General features: G+C 39.2%; 2 non-coding genes across 2 annotated transcripts; one reads left to right on the forward strand and one right to left on the reverse strand.

Annotated features, from left to right (window-relative positions):
• The first annotated feature begins 11,971 nt into the window (after positions 1–11,971).
• Positions 11,972–12,078, forward strand: LOC148576378 (small nucleolar RNA R71). Its single transcript, XR_015903866.1, has one exon. It is a non-coding gene; the product is annotated as a small nucleolar RNA R71 (small nucleolar RNA).
• An 8,804-nt stretch (positions 12,079–20,882) lies between these two features.
• Positions 20,883–20,985, reverse strand: LOC148576379 (small nucleolar RNA R71). Its single transcript, XR_015903544.1, has one exon. It is a non-coding gene; the product is annotated as a small nucleolar RNA R71 (small nucleolar RNA).
• Positions 20,986–24,238: the final 3,253 nt, after the last annotated feature.

A 24,238-nucleotide genomic window follows, 5' to 3' on the forward strand; every position in this document is an offset into this window, starting at 1 on the left:
AAAAAGGGAATTTTGGTGAAATTTGCTCGATCATAAATTTTGCCTCAGTTTTTAAAATTTAATGAAACTTATCTAGAATTAAAGATCTTTGAAAATCCTTTTAATCGATATAAAGTTTGTAAAAATTGGAATTTTGTAGAGGAAGTTATGATAATTCAAAGTTGGTGTTAAAAATTTGAAAATTCTGAAAGTTGCAAAATTTTGGGATTTCTGATGTGTGCGCACGCACAGCCTTGTGCGTGCGCACAACCCTGTGAAAACCTTATTCTGTGTGGATGCACACACCTGTGTGCACGCACAGGTAGGGAAGTGCCTACTGGTTGCAGCGCTAGCACAGCTAGTGCGCGCACACATCAATGGAGAATTGCGACCTGTGCGGATGCACACACCCCTGTGCGCATGCACAAGTCGGGAAGGGGAGTCTGTTGGGGGAGCTAGCACACCCTGTGCGAGTGAACAGACTTTATGGATTTCAGTATCTGTGTGTATGCACACACCCCTGTGCAGCCGCACACGCCCTGTTTCTCAAATTTCACTTGTTTTCAATTGTTCTACCTTCCCAACAAGGTTGTAAGCTTTGATAACACCATTTTTAGACTCTTGGGCCTAGTGTTGGGTATTTAAAAACATGGTAAAGAATTTAAAGGTTTTAGATGATATTATTTGGAAAACTTAGAAAATGGAGGCCTAGGTTTCTGGAGTGCTGAGGATGGTTTGACATTATGTGATGAATGGTTGAGGTATGAGATAAGAATTAAGGAACTGTTGAGTTTGAAAATTGATATGTGATTGAACAGTGGTTAAAAAGAGTCGAGGGCTCTGGATGAAGTGATGGATCCATCTTATACTAAAAATGTTTTTGAAAACTAGTGCACTACTTTTTCATTGAGATTATGAGACGCTATGCGGCCGGCAGGGACGGTGGTTGGATCCCGCCTGTCGAGGTAGCGACGGCGGTGTAAGGGTGGTGGTTCATCTTGCTTGCGTTGAGATGTGAGGTATGTGGCAAGAGTATTCCGCTTACATCCCTTCGAATCTATAGAGCGTGCAGGCGCCGGTACTTAGACAGTGATCTAAGCACTATATCTCGGGGGTTCCCATATGAGAATTCCAAAGAGCGACGTCTGCATGGAGATGTGTCGGGTTGGCAGTTGAACCGACAATGTGATATCACAGCCAGTAGGGTAGGCATTCATCATATGCATTTTCTATCTGTTTGTATGCTTTGATTACTTGTAATAGCTTGCCTAATTGAATAACATGCATAATTGCCTATCTGAATTATTTACCTTGATATTGATTGTTTGGTGTAGACAGGAACCCTAAATGGCCACTCGCGGACGAGGTCGAACGCGTACACGAGAAAGTAGGAATGAGCAATGATGAGGGGCAGAAGTTGGTGAATTAAAAATTATTAAAATAGTTACGTTGCAAGTATAGTTCTTAACTTACCGAAAATCTGCCTATCAATTTAGAAATATGTCACAGAGAGTTTAAATTAAAAATTACTGGGAGTTGGAGTCCCAGGTCGTCTCCCAACGAGTTGCAGAAAAGTGTGCTATTTTATTAATCAGATGTTCCAAGAAGTTGAGTTAAGTAGAGAGAAAATTAAGAGGAAATTTAAATAATATGAATAAAAGCCTTGACTGGGAGTTGATTAGTTGGAATCTCTATTATTGATGGGATGATTTCAAGATTAATTTATAATTAATGGTTGTTCTGTTTAGTTATCCCTTACTAGGTAAAGGAAAGTCAAACAAGTTAGAATGCTAGATCTGTTCACGAGTTGCAACCCACTTAGTTCAAAGGGATTGGTGTTAGTGATTAGATAACAATCCAACAGTTAACCTAATTACAATTTTTCTTTCAATCCTTCCAACTCAAGAGTTCCTTTCAATCAACTCCCCATCAAGTGAAGGAACTACTCACTCATTGCAAATAATAAATCCATAACACATGAAAGGGAATTAAAAGAAGACATGATTATTGGAATGGAAAATAAATTAAAATGGAAGAATTAATCCTTGTATTAATTAATCATAAAAGTATTCAGATGACAAAATTAAACAAAGCAAGGAACATGGAAGAATAAAACCAAGTTAAGAGAACGAACTAGAATGACGAGGTCTTGATGAGGAAAAATAACTCTTCTCAATGTTCCAATGCTAAGATCAATTCCAAAAGTAAAATTCTAAAACCTAGAGAGAAAAACCTAGAGGAGGAAAAACTAGATCTAAAACTGTTTTTTTAACTGTCTAGAAGGAATGTTCTCTTTTGTTTCTGCATATTCTCTGGCTGTAGTCTGCTGTTCCAGGCCGAAAACTGGGTCGAAATAAGGTCCGAAATCGCCCCCAGCGAAGTCTGCAGATTATGCAGATCGCACATGTCACGCGATCGCGTCATCCATGTGGACGCGTCATTCGCGCTTTTCCTGGCCACGCGTTCGCGTCGTCCACGCTACCGCGTCGCCTGAGCTTTTCCAATCCGCGCGGCCGCGTGAGCCCTGCGGCCGCGTCACTGCAATTTGCTCTCCTTCGCGCGGTCGCATGAGCCATGCGACTGCGTCACTTCTCGCTGGTTATCTCCTTAAATTCTTGTGTTCCTTCCATTTTTGCTAGCTTCCTTTCCAATCTCCAACTCATTCATGCCCTATAAAGTCTGAAACACTCAACACACAGATCACGACATTGAATGGAAGAAAGGAGAATTAAAAATACATAATTAAAGTCTCTAGGAAGCAGTTTTCAAACATGTTATAAATTCAGGAAGGGATTATAATTTCATGCTAATTTAATGAATAAGTGGGTAAGGATCATGATAAAACCACACAATTAAACACAATATAAACCATAAAATAGTGGTTTATCAACCTCCCAAAACTTAAACATTAGCATGTCCTCATGCTTAATTGAAGGAGATAAGGAAATAAGTATGAACATGTAGAAACTCATGAAATGCAATGCAAGCCTATATTATATATATATATATATATATATATATATATATATATATATATATATATATATATATATATATATAAATGCAACTATATGATTCTTGCCCACTTGATCAATGGTAAATAAGCTCTTCAAAGCAATTACAAATCAAATTCCACTAATTCTATCATTATACAATAAAACAGATAAAAGTGCAAGAAGATAGCTCATGAAAGCAGGGAACATGAAAATTCAAGCATTGAACCCTCACTGATAATGTATGTATCACTCTATTCTTCTCTAATCATGCTTTCTAACTTTTGTTCTTCTCCTAACCAATCAACAACAGTTAATATACCAATGCAAACATCATGAGGTCTTTCCAAGGTTGTAATGGGGCTAAGGTATAGGTAGGGGTATACATATGGTTAAGTGAGCTAATAAACTGAATCTTTAATTAACCCAAGCTTCAACCCAACCTATATATTTTTTAATGGAATCTTAAAGTTCATACCTAGCTACCCAGAATTTCCTTTTTCTATCCATACTCATGTATCAACTTTATATTTGGTTCTATCATATGTGCATTGATCTTTGAATTCTGAATTTAATATTGGGGTCATTTTGTCCCCTTATTTATTTATAATATATATATATATATATATATATATATATATATTTGACATTAAAATAAATATAGCTTATTAATGCACATAGATTTTTAATTCTTATAGTTTCACATTAGTAGGTATCCAAATTTCCATTAAATTTTCATGACACATTCCCCTAACAACTTTTGTTCCCATAATTTCCCATACTTAACTAGCACACACAGTTCCATCTTAAGCTAACCAAAGATTCAATTTGGGATATACAATTATTTTTCAGCTTAAGGTTAGTAATGTGGTAAAATATAGAACAAATGGGATTTAAAGGCTCAAAGTGGTTAACAAAGGTAATTGAAAAGGGTAGGCTTAATTTGGATAAGTGAGTTTAAACAAATAATGGCCTCAATCATGTGCAAGCATGTAAATATAATAAATATTGGACATATAAGATAAAACAAAATATAGATTACAATCATAGAGAAGTAAACACACAAGAATGAAATAATTATGGTTAAATAGTGTAACCATACATAAAGGCTCAAATCTTTCACAGGTTGTGTGTTCTTTAGCTCAAATGTCATGTTCCAAATACAACTCAAGAAAATTTATCATAAAAATTTTGAAAAATTAGTGAAATTTTGTTCCAAAGATAGAGTCTTAAAAGAAACTTATTGTCTTTTCAATCAAGTAGAACATGCATGCAACTATCCTAACCTATGCAATTTATTCTATTCTATAAAAGAAAGAAAATCTAACTAAAGTATCCTAATTATTGGTGCTAGGGAAAAGAAATTACCTCCGGAAGTCAGGTACTGACCGACCTCCCAACACTTAAGGCTTTGCACCGTCCTCGGTGCCATCCGTCAGGAACAGGGGTGGGCTGGTACCAGTATCTCCACAATCGGAACCGTCATGGCTCCCTGTGCTGGTAAAAGAAGTGGAGTCCGGGGTATCCAAGTCCCTGAAGTGTCCCTTAAGTAGCTCCTTGAGGTGTTTGAATCGGCGCTCGTTACGACGCTCTCTCAACTTAGCTTTGTGTTCTTGCCGATCCAACCTTTCGATTATCTGCTGGAGCAATTCATCAGTTGTAGGTGCTTGTGGTGTCGAAGAAGGATTATCTTCAACTGGAGCAGTAGGAAGACTTGTAGTGGCTGCTGGAAGTCTGAGGTATTTCCCGTTAGGGACATACTGATCATCCCGTGGAAGCACGACTTTGGTGTCCCCAGCTCTGTAGGAGACTCCGGCTACTGAGACAAGATCTGAGACCAAGGCAGGAAAAGGTAAGTTGCCCACAATTTGTACGTGTCCCATAGCATTCTAGATATGTCTTGAGAGATGCAGAGGTTGGTCTGTAAGGATGCACCATAGTAGAACAGCCATGTCCACAGTGAAGAAGGACTCATGAGTGCTCAGAAAGACGTAATGGGACATGATCTGTGCCCAGACACGAGCCTCCAAGGTAAGTGCTGAAGCCAAGATTCCCTTAGGGTGGGTACGGTGGTATCCGTAGATCCAACGGGTGCCAGGTAATGCGATAACTCCGAGAATGGAGTCCCAGTCAAATTGGTACCTCTGGCGCTTAAGTGTGGCTTCTTGGAAGGCGTCCATTCCTTCTGGAATAGGGGAAGACTCAGAGCTTGCTGAATGGTCTCTTCTGTGATGGAGACTTGCCTCTATCGGACATAAACAGACGGCAGGGATGGCATGTAGAAGTTATAGTAGAACTCAACTACCCAAGAAAGATTGACCTGCCTTGGCTGTTTCCGTAGGAAACCCCATTGTCTTCGTTCAATTTGCGGCTCAACAAAGGTAGCAATATTGAACGGGAGAATAAGAAGGTATTCATTGTTATAGTTCCTTTCTGCCAGGATAGGGAACATCTGCTCACAGTAGCGATTGGGAAATCGCGCAGTGTCTTTTGCTGGAAAGGCTTTCTCCTTTTCATCAACCTTTATTATTCTCTTAACTCTTTTTGTTGAGGGCTTGACTGCGGTTGAAGAGGATTCTGCCACTAATGCTCTTTTAGTGCCTCTTCTTGCTGGTGGTTTGGAAGTAGCTTTCTCTTTTCCTTTCTTGGTGGCCATCCTGAAAGAAGGGAAGAGAAAGTAAATTAAATTCAAAGAGATATACCGCAAGGAAGGAATTGGAAAAGAGGGTGATGGATGCACATTAAGATATACTGACATTGTCACATGCTCGCGAGTACATGTGAAAAGCCAACAATGGAAAATAGCTAGTGCATATAAAGACAAGTGACTGCAAGGTGTTTATTGGCATGCCGGCAAAGGGCATGAGTAGCATAGACCAAGCAATACTTTGTAACAAACCATCACGTTTGTATTGACAATTAAATTCAATTAATACAATAGTAAAGGAAAATTGTGAAAAGCAAGCATTGAATAGTATAACAACATAGAGAAGTGCATAATGCCATTTGAGCTTTTTCACAAACACATAGCATGCATGGTGAAAAGGGTATAGAAAATATGAAGGTGAACATGCAAGCAATCCCTTAAATAGAATAAAAAAAATTGTCAAACAATTTGCAACAATCCACAAGCATATAATGAGGGATAATGACTCAAAAAATTTCTAACACCATGTAAAAAGGAGAAGAAAAAGAAAGAAAAATATGAAGAATGAAAAGAAAAAGAAAAGGAGAAGAAAATAACATATAAAATAAAAATAATGATAGAAAAAGAAAGAGGGAAGAAGAAAATAAAACCATGTTAATGGAGGTGAGAGAGATAGAGAGTGCAAGGTGAGATAGAAGGGGGAAGGGGGAAGGAAGAAATAAGGGGGTAAAAGAAAAACTAGGATTTGGAGGAGAGAAAGATAAGATAATTTGGCAATTTAGGTTGAGCTGTGCGGTGCATGTGACGCGGCCGCGTGGGGCACACGTTCGCGTGGATGCGCTTCAAGTATGGTGACGCGATCGCGTCGGTCACGCGGTCGCGTGACCCATGTTATGCGTCTGGCGCGAGTGCAGCCTCGCACCAGCACAACTCTCTGTTCAAATTAATTTATTTGCCAAAATTGGGGTGGCGCGATCGCGTGGGTCACGCGATCGCGTGAGTGTGCACCAGAAAACGGATGACGCGGCCGCGTCGGCCACGCGGTCGCGTGATAAGGATTGTGCTTCCTGCACCAATCCAGCATCACTCTCGCATAATATTTCCTTGTGCACCTTTTTACGTCGAAAACTTAGGGCACGCGACCGCGTGGGACATGCGGTCGCGTGGGAGGCCATGATTCCCATGCGACGCGAACGCGTCGGCGACACGGTCGCGTGGAAGGATTTGTGCCATTGGCACGCCTCCAGCCACACTCCAGTGTGACTTTCTGTTCTTTTTTATTTTTCTTTATTCTCCCTGTGATGCGGACGCGTCACTGATGCGATTGCGTCGCGTAGGAAAATTTTTTTTTTTTAATAAAAACATGTAAATGCAGATGCATGAAAGTACTAAGAGAGAGAAGAGTTATTGAATAGAAAAAACCAAAAATAAAGAAAAGAACGATCATACCATGGTGGGTTGTCTCCCACCTAGCACTTTGCTTTAACGTCCCTAAGTTGGATGCTCCACTAGCTCAATCCTCTGCCATGTGAGGATCTTCCAAGAGGAAGATCTCAAGCTCCTTGTTTCTCTGTACCTTCTCTCCATGGTATAGCTTCAGGCGTTGTCCATTAACCTTAATGAGTTCAGAGCTTGAGGGATGGCTTAGGTGATAAACTCCGTACGGTTCGGCCTTCTCTACTCTATATGGACCTTCCCATCTTGATCTCAACTTGCTTGGCATGAGCCTTAGTCGAGATTTGTAAAGGAGGACTAAATCCCCAGGTTGGAACTCTTTCTTCTTGATGTTTTGATCATGTACAGCCTTCATCTTTTCCTTGTATATTCTGGAGTTTTCATAGGCTTCTAGGAAGGTTCTCCAGTTCCTGCAGTTGCAACTTCCTTTCAGCTCCGGCTTTCTCAATTCCCATGTTGCACTCCTTAACTGCCCAAAAGGCTCTGTGTTCTACTTTAACTGGGAGATGACAAGCTTTTCTATAAACCAAGCGGAAAGGACTCATCCCAATGGGTGTCTTGTATGCTGTTCTGTATGCCCAGAGTGCATCTTGTAGCCTGGTGCTCCAGTCTTTTCTATGAGGCTTTACTATCTTTTGCAAGATACGCTTAATTTCTCTGTTTGACACCTCGGCTTGCCCATTAGTTTGGGGATGGTAAGCTGTTGCAACTTTATGAATTATTCCATGCTTCTTCATTAATCCTGTCAGTCTCCTGTTAGAAAAATGGGTGCCTTGATCGCTCACGATTGCTCGTGGTGATCCGAAGCGACATATAATATGGTTTCTCACAAAGGAAACAACAGTGTTAGCATCATCAGTGCGGGTAGGAATTGCTTCCACCCATTTGGAAACATAATCCACAGCTAACAATATATAAAAATATCCATTAGAATTTGGAAATGGACCCATGAAGTCAATGCCCCAAACATAAAAAATTTCACAGAAAAGCATAATTTGTTGAGGCATCTCATCCCTCCTGGATATATTACCAAATTTCTGGCATGGGAGACAAGATTTACAAAATTCAGCAGCGTCTCGAAAAAGGGTAGGCCACCAGAATCCACAGTCTAAGATCTTTCTAGCTGTCCTTTGAGGACCAAAATGTCCTCCACTCTCAGATGAGTGACAGGCCTCTAAAATAGACTGGAATTCTGATTGAGGCCCACAACGTCTAATTACTTGATCAGTGCCACATCTCCATAAATATGGGTCATCCCATATATAATATTTAGACTCGCTTTTCAGCTTGTCTCTTTGATGCTTAGAAAAATTTGGAGGAAATGTGCGGCTAACTAAGTAATTAGCAACAGGTGCATACCAAGGGACTACCTCAGATACTGCTTGCAGGTTATCAAAAGGAAAATTATCATCTATAGGAGTAGAATCATCCTTAATATGCTCTAGGCGACTCAAGTGGTCTGCCACTAAATTCTGATTACCACTCCTATCCTTTATTTCTAAATCAAATTCTTGTAACAGCAGTATCCAACGTATAAGTCTTGGTTTGGACTCCTTTTTAGCTAATAGATACTTTAAAGCTGCATGGTCCGAATACACTACTACTCTAGTACCAAGTAAATAAGCTCGGAATTTATCCAGAGCAAAAACAATAGCAAGAAGCTCTTTCTCAGTAGTAGTATAATTGGACTGGGCAATGTCTAAAGTCTTAGATGCATAAGAAATAATGAAAGGATCCTTACCTTCGCGCTGAGCCAGCGCTTCTCCTACTGCATGGTTGGAAGCATCGCACATGATTTCAAATGGCTAGCTCCAGTCTGGTCCTCTCACAATTGGGGCTTGAGTCAGAGCAGTCTTCAGCTTATCAAACACTTATTTACAATCCTCACTGAACTCGAACTCAATATCCTTCTGCAGTAATCTAGATAAGGGAAGTGCGACCTTACTAAAGTCCTTAATAAATCGCCTGTAAAAACCTGCATGGCCAAGGAACGAACGGACTTCCCTCACAGAAGAGGGGTAAGGTAAACTAGAAATAACATTCACCTTTGCTGGGTCTACAGAAATGCCATTATTAGATACCACATGTCCTAATACAATTCCTTGTTTTACCATAAAGTGACATTTTTCGAAATTTAATACAAGGTTTGTATTAATACATCTATCTAATACTCTAGATAATCCATCTAAGCAAAGGCTAAAAGAATCACCATAAACTCTAAAATCATCCATAAAAACTTCCATACAGTCCTCAATAAGATCAGAGAAAAGACTCATCATGCACCTTTGGAAAGTAGCTGGTGCATTGCACAAGCCAAAGGGCATTCTCTTATAAGCATAAGTCCCAAAAGGACATGTAAAAGTAGTCTTTTCCTGATCTTCAGGAGCTATATGAATCTGGAAATAACCTGTGTATCCATCTAAAAAGCAATAATGTGATTTACCTGACAGGCGATCCATCATTTGATCAATGAATGGAAGTGGGTAGTGATCCTTACGGGTAGCTTGGTTGAGACGCTTGTAATCAATGCAGACTCTCCAAGCATTCTGAACTCTAATTGCTATGAGCTCTCCATGCTCATTCTTTACTGTAGTGACTCCAGATTTCTTGGGCACCACTTGTACTGGGCTTACCCATTCACTGTCTGAAATGGGATATATGATACCGGCTTCCAATAGTCTGGTCACTTCCTTTTTGACAACTTCCAAGATAGTGGGATTCAATCTTCTTTGGGGTTGATGGACAGGTCTTGCTCCCTCTTCTAAAAATATTTTGTGCTCACATACTTGAGGGTTGATGCCTACTATGTCTGCCAAGCTCCACCCAATTGCCTTCTTATGCTTTCTCAGCACATCAAGTAACTGCTCTTCTTGTTGAGAAGTAAGTTCCCTTGCAATGATAACTGGAAACCTCTGTTCATCTTCGAGATAGGCATATTTGAGATGCGGAGGGAGGGGTTTCAATTCTAACTTTTGATCATGGGCAGGCTCTGGATTATCTGGAGCTTGTGAAAATGACGAAGTGCCCTCATTGTCAGTTAAGAGGGTCCCCACACTTGGATCTTGTCTAGTGTGCCTCTCTTCAAACTCTTCCTTGTGAACTTCAGCTACACTTTCATCTATGACATCACACTGGAAGATGGAACGATCTTCTGGGGTTTTGTCAATGACTCCATTCAGATTAAAGATTACTATGCGGCCATCTATTTCAAAGGAGTATGTTCCTGAAAAGGCATCCAATTTGAATTTTGATGTCTTCAGGAATGGTCTTCCAAGTAGAATTGATGATGGCTTATCTGAATCATTATGGGGCATCTCCAAGATATAAAAATCAGTGGGAAATGTAAGTCCTTTAATGTTCACCAAAACATCTTCAGCAACTCCAGCCACTGTAATAATGCTTTTATCTGCTAACACAAAACGAGCTGCCAACCTTTTTAAGGGAGGGAGCCTCAAAATATCATATATAGACAAAGGCATTATACTGACACATGCTCCTAAATCACACATGCAATCATAAATTACTACACCACCAATAGTACAACTAACTATACAAGGACTTGGATCACTACATTTTTCAGGTAATCCTCCCTTTAAAGCAGATATAGAACTACCTAAAGGAATAGTTTCTAATTCATTAATTTTGTCTTTATGGATACATAAGTCTTTTAGAAACTTTGCATATTTAGGTACCTGCTGAATAACATCAAAAAGAGGAACAGTTACCTCAACCTTTTTGAATATTTCTACCGTTTTGGGGTCAGGTTCCAGCTGCTTCCTGGGCTTCCTTGCAAGTTGTGGAAATGGAATAGGAGCGATGTCTTCTGTGGTGTCTGCGCCTTTTTGGTGCTTCCTCCTGTGGTTGAGCTATTTCTTCTTCAGCTATGTCCTGTATGTCCTCTTCCTCTTCAACATCTTCTATTTCTACCACCTCTTCAGCTGAGGTGTGTTCTGGTGGGCTTGGTTCCTCCTGACTCCTCTCCTGTAGTGTAGTTCCAGACCTTAGGGTGATGGCATTAATGCCTCCCTTTGGATTGGGTAATGGTTGAGAGGGGATTCTAGTGGAGCTTGAAGGTTGGTTACTGGAATTTTGCGTTGATCAAAGCTGTGGCATAAGAGCTTGCAAAGTAGAGGTGAGACCATTCAGACTGGCGTTAATATTATTCATGTTATTTTCCATGGTCTGTTGTCTTCGCTCAAAAGATTGTAGTAGCTCTTCATTAGGAGATAAAGAAGAATGAGTAAATTGAGAGGTCTACTGTTGATTGTTCTGTGGTCCTTGGTTTTGCCTCAGGTGAGGTGCTCTGTAAGGTTGATTCTGCTGCCTGTTGTTGTTATTATTCCACCTCTGATTTCCCTGATTATCTCTGCCTCCTCTGTTATTGTTGTCCCTCCAATTCTGGTTAGAATTGTCCTGCCATCCATGGTTATTACTTCCACTTTGATTGTACCCTTGGTTGGGGCGGTCATAGAAGTTATGAGTGGATGCCACCATGTTGTCTTCTTGTTGGAGTTGCGGGCATTCATCAGTGTAATGGCTGTAATCAGCACAGATTCCGTAAATTCTTTGCGGGACTAGTTGTTAGTTTTGCTGTGGTGGAGGAGCTTGCTGAGCTTGTTGTTGATTCAATTGCATCTGCTTCAGCAAGTTGGTCATCTCACATATACTCTGAGCTAGAGCAGCAGTCTCTCTATTAGAGGATACTTCTGCAACGACTTTTGAACGGCCTTGCTTTTGCCTGTGGTTCCTAGTAGATTCAGCTAAATCACTGATCAATTGCCAAGCCTCATCGGTGGTTTTGTACTTCTTCATAGACCCATTGCTAGCACTTTCCAATGTGGTCTTATCTTGGGGCCTCATGCCCTGTGTGATATAGCTAAGTAACACTATCTTGTCAATCCTGTGGTGGGGGCATGCTTCCAGAAGATTATTGAAGTGCTCCCAGTATTCAAAGAGAGTTTCATTGCCATCCTGAACAATTGTGGAAATATCCTTCCTCAGTTTATCAGTAACTTCAGATGGAAAGAATTTCTCCAAAAAATCCTTTCTGAGCGTATCCCAGTTGGATACATTTGCCAGAGGTTGAGTGTAGTACCACTCTCTTGCTTTTCCCTCGAGAGAAAACGGGAAAGCTTTCAGCAAAATTGAAGTTTCATCAGTACCATCACGCCTGACAGTAGAACAGGCTGCCTGGAAATCTCTCAAGTGCTTGATAGGCTCTTGAGCAGGTAGGCCATGAAACTTGGACATCAAATTTAGCAGTGCAGTCTTTATTTCAAATATAGCTACCGTTGGATGATGCGCTTGAAACGGTTGCATTGTAAAATCAGGGGCTCCTTCCTCCTGGATGGTAACTCTCCTAGCTGCCATGTCTTCTGCACGTAAGACAACCGAATCAGTAGAACGGGGGCTGGTTTCTTCCTCAAGTTCACTCTCAGATCCGCCCTCAGAGCGGACTAACCGACGATGTTCTCGCCTTATTCGTGAAATAGTCCTTTCAATTTCAGGATCGAATATTAGCAAGCGCGGATCAAGAAGTGAACGCGTCATTTGATGGAAGAAACATGCAGCTCATAGTAGCAAAATAAAATAAAATGCAAATAAATAAATTCTAATTAATAACTTTAGCACTCTATTGTAACTCCCCGGCAACGGCGCCAAAAATTGATGAGGGGCAGAAGTTGGCGAATTAAAAATTATTAAAATAGTTACGTTGCAAGTATAGTTCTTAACTCACCGAAAATCTGCCTATCAATTTAGAAATATGTCACAGAGAGTTTAAATTAAAAATTACTGGGAGTTGGAGTCCCAGGTCGTCTCCCAACGAGTTGCAGAAAAGTGTGCTATTTTATTAATCAGATGTTACAAGAAGTTGAGTTAAGTAGAGGGAAAATTAAAAAGAGGAAATTTAAATAATATGAATAAAAGCCTTGACTGGGAGTTGATTAGTTGGAATCTCTATTATTGATGGGAAGATTTCAAGATTAATTTATAATTAATAGTTGTTCTGTTTAGTTATCCCTTACTAGGTAAAGGAAAGTCAAACAAGTTGGAATGCTAGATCTGTTCACGAGTTGCAACCCACTTAGTTCAAAGGGATTGGTGTTAGTGATTAGATAACAATCCAACAGTTAACCCAATTACAATTTTTCTTTCAATCCTTCCAACTCAAGAGTTCATTTCAATCAACTCCCCATCAAGTGAAGGAACTACTCACTCATTGCAAATAATAAATCCATAACACATGAAAGGGAATTAAAAGAAGACATGATTATTGGAATGGAAAATAAATTAAAATGGAAGAATTAATCCTTGTATTAATTAATCATAAAAGTATTCAGATGACAAAATTGAACAAAGCAAGGAACATGGAAGAATAAAACCAAGTTAAGAGAACGAACTAGAATGACGAGGTCTTGATGAGGAAAAATAACTCTTCTCAATGTTCCAATGCTAAGATCAATTCCAAAAGTAAAATTCTAAAACCTAGAGAGAAAAACCTAGAGGAGAAAAAACTAGATCTAAAACTGTTTTTTTTTTAACTGTCTAGAATGAATGTTCTCTTTTGTTTCTGCAAAGTCTCTGGCTCTAGTCTGTTGTTCCGGGCCAAAAACTGGGTCGAAATAAGGTCCAAAATCGCCCCCAGTGAAGTCTGCAGATTATGCAGATCACACATGTCACGCGATCGCGTCATCCATGCGGACGCGTCATTCGTGCTTTTCCTGGCCACGCGTTCGCGTCGTCCACGCTACCGCGGCGGCTGAGCTTTTCCAATCCGTGCGGCCGCGTGAGCTATGCGGCCGCGTCACTGCAATTTGCTCTCCTTCCCGCGGTCGCGTGAGCCATGCGACCGCCTCACTTCTCGCTGGTTATCTCCTTAAATTCTTGTGTTCCTTCCATTTTTGCTAGCTTCCTTTCCAATCTCCAACTCATTCATGCCCTATAAAGTCTGAAACACTCAACACACAGATCACGGCATCGAATGGAATAAAGGAGAATTAAAAATACATAATTAAAGTCTCTAGGAAGCAGTTTTCAAACATGTTATAAATTCAGGAAGGGATTATAATTTCATGCTAATTTAATGAATAAGTGGGTAAGGATCATGATAAAACCACACAATTAAACACAATATAAATCATAAAATAGTGGTTTATCAAGCAACCAGCTGACAACCATGGTGAATTCATAGCGGCCATGGCTAATTTAGCAAATACCATGGAGGCTAATACTGCTGCGACTCTGCAAGCTATGCAGCGGTTAGGCCAACCGGCTGGAAACGGAAATGGCAATGGGAATGGAGAAGGGAATGCAAATGACAATGCTGAGGGAAACGGCGATAACACAGGTGGTGTTCTGATGACCTTGGTGACGTTTCTCAAGGTTCATCCACCAACTTTCCGAGGATCCACTAATCCTACTGAAGTGGACCACTGGTTCCAGGCTATGGGGTGTGCTTTACAGGCTCAGCATGTTCCCATCAATCAAAACGTCGAGTTCGTCGCTTATCAGTTACTGGGAGAGGTGATGAATCCATATTTGATGATGAGTTTTGGTTAGAATTGAATGGATTTTCATCACATAAACTTGCACGTATTCCCTTAAATAGCATGCTTTTGAACTTTCCTCCCAAATTGCGCTTGATTATGAAAATATGCTCTTTTGTACCTAATTTAATCTATTTTATTCTATTTGCCTTCCATTCGATGCCTTGATGTTGTTTATGAGTGATTTCAGGTGTTTAAGGTAGGAATGGGTTGGAGAAAATGGAAGAAGAGCATGCAAAGTGGAGGAAACATGAAGAATCAAAGGAGATGAGTTCAGAGACGTGTGCGTGCACACGGCTACTTGTGCGTACGCACAGCTGCCCAATCAGAGCGCGTAGATCGTTTCGAGCACGTCGCACGTCTAACCAGGCATCGCCTAGTGTGCGTGCGCACAGCTACTTGTGCGTACGCACAGGAAGGGATTTTTCGCAAAGTGTGCGGATGCACGCATCTGTGCGTCCGCACAGGTGTCCGCACATGACTTCATTAAAATGGCACATGACTCACGATTTGGGGGCTTTGGAGGCCCATTTCTGAAGTCTTTTGGCTCATATTGGAAGGAAAAATGAAGGGGAGAACATAGCATATCGTTAGTATAGTTTAGGAGTAGTGGTAGGAAGCTTTTAGTTTAGTTTTTCTCTAAGTTTTTCATCATCTCTATTAAAGTTTATATTAGGGTTTTACATTCAAGTGCCATTTCCATTTTTTGATCTTGGATTTTGCTAGCTTTCATCGTAAGTATTCTCTTGTTATTACTCTTTATAGTTACATTGTCATTACTCTTTCTTCTAATTCAAGTTATAGTTCAATTTTACTTCTCTCTTGCAATTTCAATTTCTTGTTGATGAATTGGATGTTTGATGTTTGTTTCATGCTTTCTTGTGTTATTCTTGTTGATTGAGATCAATTGTTGCTTTTAGTTTCAAGCCTTTTCTCATTTTCTCTATGTTTAAGGTTTTTGCCCACCAAGTATTTGACAAAATGTCAAACATGGTTTTAGGCTAAATTTTTGGTTCTTGGCTTGGGTAAAGTGAGCAATTGGGTTTCTAGAGTTGGAATGTCCAACATTTAGTTTCAATTCTTGGATTGTTAATTGTTTTTTTTTTCCATTAACGTTAATTTGTTGCTAAGGCAATTAGCAAGCAATTTAGGATTTGTGGGTTGAGAACACTTATGCTCATTTAACTTACTTTCCGATGTGAGGGTTGATCAAGTGAGACTAATCCATCATGATTGTCATAGTTGTGGTTCCAACAAGGAAAGGACCCTTAGCTCACTCCAAGCCAAGACTCTTTTTGATGTTTTCAATCTTTCATACACTTCTATGTTAATCTCTTTTATACTTTTCTTGTTTATATTACATAGTCGGGTCTTTAATTTCTTCATTAGTTCAATCGTTACAATTTTGCATGTTCTTTTATTGCTTTATATGTTCATTTCTTCATTGACAACCCCTTGATCACTACAATCGGAATTGCACACTCATTGTTCTAAAGTACTCCTTGGGAGATGACTCGGGAGTCAAATACTCCCAGTTTTGAATTGGTTTTACTTGTGACTATCTTTTGGATTAACAATTTGTTTGATGGCCAATTTGTTGGGTTAGGACTATACTTACAACGCTAATTCCATTTTGATAATCAAGTTTATAACCCGTGCATTTGGGTGTTGTCAAGAGGCCTAGCCCTGGTGGCAAGCAGAGTGTCGCTTGCTACAGCTTCAGAATGCTGACATTCTGTGGGAGGTGTTCCAAACGGCCTTTTATAAGAAATATTTCCCTGAGTCTGCAAGGGAAGCAAAGGAGATGGAACTAATACAGCTGAAGCAAGGTTCCCTATCTGTGGCGGACTACACCAAAAAGTTTGAGGAGCTCTGTAGGTTTTCTAGGGTATGTCAGGGTGCCCCGGAGGCTTATGAGAGTTGGAAGTGCATTAAGTACCAGAGAAGTTTAAAGGATAGCATTATGACTGCTGTGGTGCCTATGGAGATTTGTGTCTTCTCCGACTTGGTGAACAAGGCGAGAGTGGTGGAAGAGTATGCCAAGACGGTAGCTTTGTCCAAGGAAAATCATGGAGGGACCTTTAGTCGGGGGCGTAGTGATGAGCGGATAATTTATACCCTTTTTGGCATTGTTTTTACATAGTTTTTAGTATGTTTTAGTTACATTTTATTATATTTTTAATAGTTTTTATTCAAAAATAAAATTTCTGGACTTTACTACGAGTTTGTGTATTTTTTTGTGATTTCAGGTATTTTCTAGCTGAAATTGAGGGACTTGAGCAAAAATCTGATTCAGAGGCTAAAAAAGGACTGCAGATGCTGTTGGATTCTGACCCTCCTTCACTCGAAGTGGATTTTCTGGAGCTACAGAAGCCCAATTGATGTGCTCTCAATTGAGTTTGAAAGTAGACATCCTGGGCTTTCCGGAAATATATAATAGTCCATACTTTTTTTGAGCTTTGATGGCCCAAACTGGCGTCCAAAGCCAGCCTAAAACTTCCTGGCGTAAAACGACCAAACTGGCACCAGAATTGGAGTTAAACGCCCAAACTGGCGTTTAACTCCAAGAATAGCCTATGCACGAAAAAGCTTCAATGCTCAGCCCAAGCACACACCAAGTGGGCCCCGGAAGTGGATTTCTGCACTATCTGCACTTAGTTACTCATTTTCTGTAAACCCTAGTTACTAGTTTAGTATAAAAACTACTTTTAGAGATTTATTTTAGGATCTTTTGGAACATCTTTACATCTCTGGAAGTTTAGTCCTTAGACCTTTGGCATGGAGGCTGGCCTCACGGCCATGCCTAGACCTTTTTCACTTATGTATTTTCAACGGTGGAGTTTCTACACCCCATAGATTAAGGTGTGGAGCTCTGCTGTTCTTCATGAATTAATACAAGTACTATTATTTTTCTTTCAACTCACGCCTACTTCTTCTCCAAGATATACTCTCGTACTTAATTCAGTTAAGTCAGAATGAAGAGGTGACCCGTGACAATCACCCAATCTTCGTTACTCGCTTAGCCAAGATGCGCGTGCCTGACAACCACAAAGCGGTCTACATGATGTTCAACGTAGTCATTCGACGACAGCTGGAGTATATTCTCTTGGGTATCTAATACACAGACCGAGTCCATGAGATTAGTATCTTCATGGTATAGGCTAGAATCATTGGCAGTATTCCTGAGATCCGGAAAGTCTAAACCTTGTCTGTGGTATTCCGTGTAGGATTTGGGAAGGGATGACTGTGATGAGCTTCAAACCTGTGAATGTTGGGCACAGTGATAGTGTGCAAAAAGATCAATGGATCCTATTCCGACGCTAGCGGAAACCGACAGATGATTAGCCATGCGGTAGCTGTACTTGGTATTTTTCATCTGAGACGAGAAATCTGACAGTTGATTAGCCGTGCAGAAACCGTAGAGGACCATTTTCACTGAGAGAATCTTACAGCTTGCCATGGAAGGGAGCACACATGATTGGAAGAAAGCAGTAGGAAAGCAGAGGTTCAGAAGCAACAAAGCATCTCCAGACGCTTATCTGAAATTCCCACCAATGAATTACATAAGTAACTTTATTTTATTTTATGTTTTATTTATATTTTAATTATCAAAACCTCATAACCATTTGAATCCGCCTGACTGAGATTTACAAGATGACCATATCTTGCTTCAAGCCGACAATCTCTGTGGGATCGACCTTTACTCACGTAAGGTTTATTACTTGGATGGCCCAGTGCACTTGCTGGTTAGTTGTGCGGAGATGTGAAAAGTGTGAATCACGATTTTCGCCCACCAAGTTTTTGGCGCCGTTACCGGGGTTGTTCGAGTTTGGACAATTGACGGTTCATCTTGTTGCTTAGATTGGGTAATTTTATTTTATGTTTAAGCTTTTTATTTTTAATTTTCGAAAAATTCAAAAATAATAATAAAATTTTCTTCAGAATTTTTAAGAATGAATTCTAGAGCTTCATGAGATATGGTGAAACCTGCCTGGCTGTTAAGCCATGTTTAATCTTTTGGACCGAGGTTTCCACCTTCCATTGTAAAAAGGACATGCTTGTATGTGTTATGTTAAAGCTTGGCTGGCCACTTGGCCATGTCTAATTCTTTTGGACCGGAGCCTTAGAATCACATTGCATGAGCCTTTGGATTCTCATTCATAATTCTATGCTGAAGCTTGGCTGGCCATTGGCCATGTCTAATCTTTTGGACCGAAGCTTTAGACTAACATTACAGGAATCCTGGAATTCTTATTAAACATTTTGAATTTCTTTATTTTCCTTTTCTAAAATAATTTTCGAAAAATAAAAAAAAAATTAATAGATCATAAAAACCAAAAAAATTTTGTGTTTCTTGTTTGAGTCTAGTGTCAAATTTTAAGTTTGGTGTCAATTGCATGCTTTTAAATTTTCGAAAATATATGCATTGTGTTCTTGTTTGATCTTCAAGTTGTTCTTGATGATTCTCTGTGTTTAATCTTGTGACTTTCTTGTTTTGTGTCTTTTCTTGTTTTTCATATGCATTTTCGAATTATTAGTGTCTAAAGTTTAAAAATTTTTAAGTTTGGTGTCTTGCATGTGTCTCTTTTCTTAAAAATTTTCAAAAATATGTTCTTGATGTTCATCATGATCTTCAAAGTGTCCTTCGTGTTCATCTTGGCATTCAAAGTGTTCTTGCATGCATTATTAGTTTTGATCTTAATTTCTTATGTCTTGTGTCTTTTTGTTGTTTTTCCCTTTCTCCATTAATTAAAAAAAATCAAAAAATATCTTTCCCTTATTCTCCTCATAAATTTCGAAATTTTGGGTTGACTTAGTCAAAAATTTTCAAAATTTGGTTGTTTCTTAATAGTCAAGTGAAAATTTCAATTTCAAAATCCTATCTTTTTAAATCTTTTTTTTTAAATCAAATCTTTTTCAATTTTCTTTCATATTTTTTGAAGATTTTAAAATTAATTTTCAAAATCTTTCTCTTACTTTTTATTTCATATTTTCGAAATTATCACTACAAATTAATGTTTAGATTCAAAAAAAATTTTCAAGTTGTTACTTGCCTATTAAGAAAGGATCAATCTTTAAATTCTATAATCATATCTTTTTGTTTCTTGTTAGTCAAGTAATCAACTTTAATTTCAAAAATCAAATCTTTTTAATTCCCTTTTCAAATCTTTTTCAAAATAGATTTCAATCATATCTTTTTCAAAAATTTAATTTCAAAATCTTCTTCTAACTTCTTATCTTTTCAAACTTTATTTTCAAATCTTTTTTAATTAACTACTTGACTTTTTGCTTGATTTTGGAAAGTTTTCTATTTCAATCATATCTTTTTCAAAACCACCTAACTACTTTTCTCTTTCTAATTTTCAAAAATCACTAACAACTTTTCAAAATTCTTTTTAATTAACTAATTGTTTTAAATTCTAATTTTATTTTATTTTCCTTCTTAAATTCGAATTCTAACTAATAATTAAAATAAAAATAAAAATATTTTTTTCTTTTGAATTAATTTTTGAATACTCTCTCTCTTATCTCTTTCTATTTATTTATTTATTTACCAACACTTCTCTTCTTCTTATAATTCGAACCCTCTCCCTCTCTCTGTGTTCAAATTCTTCTTCTCCCTTCTTCATTATATTTCTTCTATTCTTCTACTTACATAAGAATCTCTATACTGTGACATAGAGGATTCCTATTCTTTTCTGTTATCTTCTTTTTCATATGAGCAGGAACAAGGATAAGAACATTCTTGTTGAAGCTAATCCCGAACCTGAAAGGACTCTGAAGAGGAAGCTAAGAGAAGCTAAAACACAACACTCTGGAGAGGACCTAACAAAAATTTTCGAAAAAGAAGTAGTTATGGCAGCCGAAAATAACAACAATGGTGGAGATGCAAGGAAGATGCTTGGTGACTTTACTGCACCCACTTTTAACTTCTATGGAAGAAGCATCTCAATTCCTGCAATTGGAGCAAACAAGTTTGAGCTTAAGCCTCAATTAGTTTCTCTAATGCAGCAGAATTGCAAGTTTCATAGACTTCCATTGGAAGATCCTCATCAGTTCTTAGCTGAATTCTTGCAAATCTGTGACACTGTTAAGACCAATGGGGTTAATCCTGAGGTCTACAGACTTATGCTTTTCCCCTTTGCTGTAAGAGACAGAGCTAGGACATGGTTGGACTCACAACCTAAAGAAAGCCTGAACTCTTGGGAAAGTTTGGTCAATGCCTTCTTGGCCAAATTTTTTCCACCTCAAAAGTTGAGCAAGCTTAGAGTGGAAGTATAAACCTTCAGACAGAAGAAAGGTGAATCCCTCTATGAAGCTTGGGAAAGATACAAGAAATTGATCAGAAGGTGTCCTTCTGCATTCTTTCAGAATGGAGCATCCTATGTATTTTATATGATAGTCTGTCTAAATTATCCAATATGTCATTGGACCACTCTGCTGGTGGATCTCTTCATCTGAAGAAGACACCTACAGAAGCCCAGGAACTCATGGTTGCAAATAACCAATTCATGTACACTTCTGAAAGAAATCCTGTGAATAGTGGGACAACTCAGAAGAAAGGAGTTCTTGAGATTGATACTCTGAATGCAATATTGGCTCAGAATAAAATATTGACTTAGCAAGTCAATATGATTTCTCAGAGTCTGACTGGAATGCAAGCTGCATCTGATAGTACTAAAGAAGCTTCCTCTGAAGAAGAAGCTTATGACCCTGAGAACCCTGCAATGGAATAGGTGAATTACATGGGAGAATCCTATGTAAACACCTATAATCCTTCATGGAGGAATCATCCTAATTTCTCATGGAAGGATCAGTAGAAGCCTAATCAAAGCTTCAATAATAATAATGATGGGAGAAACATGTTTGGCAATAGCAAACCTTTTTCATCATCTTCTGAGCAACAGACAGAGAATTCTAAGCAGAGCCTCTTTGACTTAGCAACTATAGTCTCTGATCTATCTAAGACCACTCATAGTTTCATGACTGAAACAAGGTCCTCCATTAGAAATTTGGAGGCACAAGTGGGTCAGCTGAGTAAAAGAGTTACTAAAATCCCTCCTAGTACTCTCCCAAGCAATACAGAAGAGAATCCAAAAAGAGAGTGCAAGGCCATCAACATGTTCAACATGGCCGAACCTATAGAGGAGGGAAAGGCAGTGATTTCTACTGAAAAAGACCTCAATGGACGTCCACTGACCACTAAGGAGTTCCCTAAAGAGGAACCAAAGGAATCTGAGGCTCATACAGAGACCATAGAGATTCCACTGAACTTACTATTGCCATTCATGAGCTCTAATGAGTATTCTTCCTCTGAAGAGGATGAAGATATTATTGAAGAGCAAGTTGCTCAGTATCTAGGAGCAATCATGAAGCTGAATGCTAAGTTATTTGGTAATGAGACTTGAGAGGATGAACCTCCATTGCTCATCAATGAACTGAATACCTTGGTTCAACAGAAATTACCTCAGAAGAAATCGGATCCCAGAAAGTTCTTAATACCTTGCATCATAAGCACCATGATCTTTAAGAAGGCTCTGTGTGACCTTGGTTCAAGTATAAACCTCATGCCACTCTCTGTAACGGAGAAACTAGGGATCTTTAAGGTACAAGCTGCAAGAATCTCACTAGAGATGGCAGACAATTCAAAGAAACATGCTTATAGACTTGTAGAGGATGTCTTAGTAAAGGTTGAAGGCTTTTACATCCCTGCTGATTTCATAATCCTAGACACTAGGAAGGATGAAGATGAATCCATCATCCTTGGAAGACCCTTCCTAGCCACAGCAAGAGCTGTGATTGATGTGGATAGAGGAGAGTTAGTCCTTTAATTGAATGAGGACTACCTTGTGTTTAAGGCTCAAGGATCTTCTTTTGTAACCATGGAGAGGAAGCATCAAAGGCTTCTCTCAGTACAGAGTCAAACAGAGCCCCCACACTCAACTTCTAAGTTTGGTGTTGGGAGGCCATCATCAAGCTCTAAGTATCTGTGAAGCTCTCTAAAGAGCTTACTGTCAAGCTATTGACATTAAAGAAGCGCTTATTGGAAGGCAACCTAATGATTATTTAATTATATTTATTTATATTCCATTGTCATTTTATGTTTTCTTTAGGTTGATGATCATGTGAAGTCATAAAAACAACTGCAGAATTAAAGCAAAATCAAAAACAGCATCAAAAATAGCACACCCTAGAGGACAGGCTTACTGGCGTTTAAACACCAGTAAGGATAGCAGAATGGGCGTTTAACGCCCAACCTGGCAGCATTCTGGGCGTTAAATGCCAGAATGGGCAGCACTTTGGGCGTTTAATGCCAGAAAAGGGTGTCTGGCATCTGGCTGGTGTTAAATGCCAGAAATGGGCAGCAGACTGGCATTTAACGCCAGAAAAGGTAGCAGAGCTAGCATTTAACGCCAGAATTGGCACACAGAGGGCGTTTGAATGCCAGAATGGTGCAGAGAGCAGAATTCCTTGACACATCAAGATCTGTGGACCCCACAGGATCCCCACCTACCCCGCTTCTTCTTCTCTCCTCTTCACATCAATACCTCTTCCCCAAACACCATTCACCTATCAAATCCTACCCTCTTCCCCATATCCTCTTCACCACTCACATCCATCCATCATAAACCCCCTACCTCACCATTCAAATTCAAACCATTTTCCTCCCAAACCTACCCAATCTCACACGGATTCCCTCTCTCCCCTACCCTATAAATACCCCTCCTTACTACCTTCACTTTCATACATCACAAACAATTTTTCCCCCTTGGACGAAACCCACACTACCCTCCATCTCCTCTATTTCTTCTTCTTCTACTCTTTTCTTTCTTCTTTTGCTCGAGAACGAGCAAACCTTTTAAGTTTGGTGTGGAAAAAGCTCTATTTTTTTGTTTTTCCATAACCATTAATGGCACCTAAGGCCGGAAAAACCTCTAGGAAGAGAAAAGGAAAGGCAGTTACTTCCAACTCCGAGTCATGAGAGATGGAGAGATTCATCTCAAAAGCCCATCACTAAGAAAAGGATGGAGCAAACAAGAGAGCCCACTCATGGACCTCAACAAGAGCATGAGGAAATTCCTCATTAAGAAATCCCTGTGATGCCTTAAGGGATGCACTTTTCTCCACAAAACTATTGGAAGCAAATCAACACCTCCTTAGAAGAATTGAGTTCCAACATGGGACAACTAAGGATGGAGCACCAAGAGCACTCCATCATCCTCCATGAAATCAGAGAGGACCAAAGAGCCATGAGGGAGGAGCAAAAAAGGCAAGGAAGAGACATAGAGGAGCTCAAGCACTCCATAAGATCTTCAAGAGGAAGAACTAGCCGCCATCACTAAGGTGGACCCATTCTTTAATTTCCTTGTTTTTATTTTTCTGTTTTTTGAATTATATGCTTTATGTTTTGTCTATGTTTTTGTCTTTACAACATGATCATTAGTGTCTAGTGTCTATGTCTTAAAGCTATGAATGTCCTATGAATCCTTCACCTTTCTTAAATGAAAAATGTTTTTAATTGCAAAAGAACAAGAGGTACATAGATTTCGAATTCTATCTTGAAATTAGTTTAATTATTTTGATGTGGTGGCAATACTTTTTATTTTTTGAATGAA

This window comes from Arachis ipaensis, chromosome B1 (genome assembly GCF_059453495.1).
Source record: "Arachis ipaensis isolate K30076 ecotype BB chromosome B1, ASM5945349v1, whole genome shotgun sequence".
Lineage (NCBI taxonomy): Eukaryota > Viridiplantae > Streptophyta > Magnoliopsida > Fabales > Fabaceae > Arachis > Arachis ipaensis.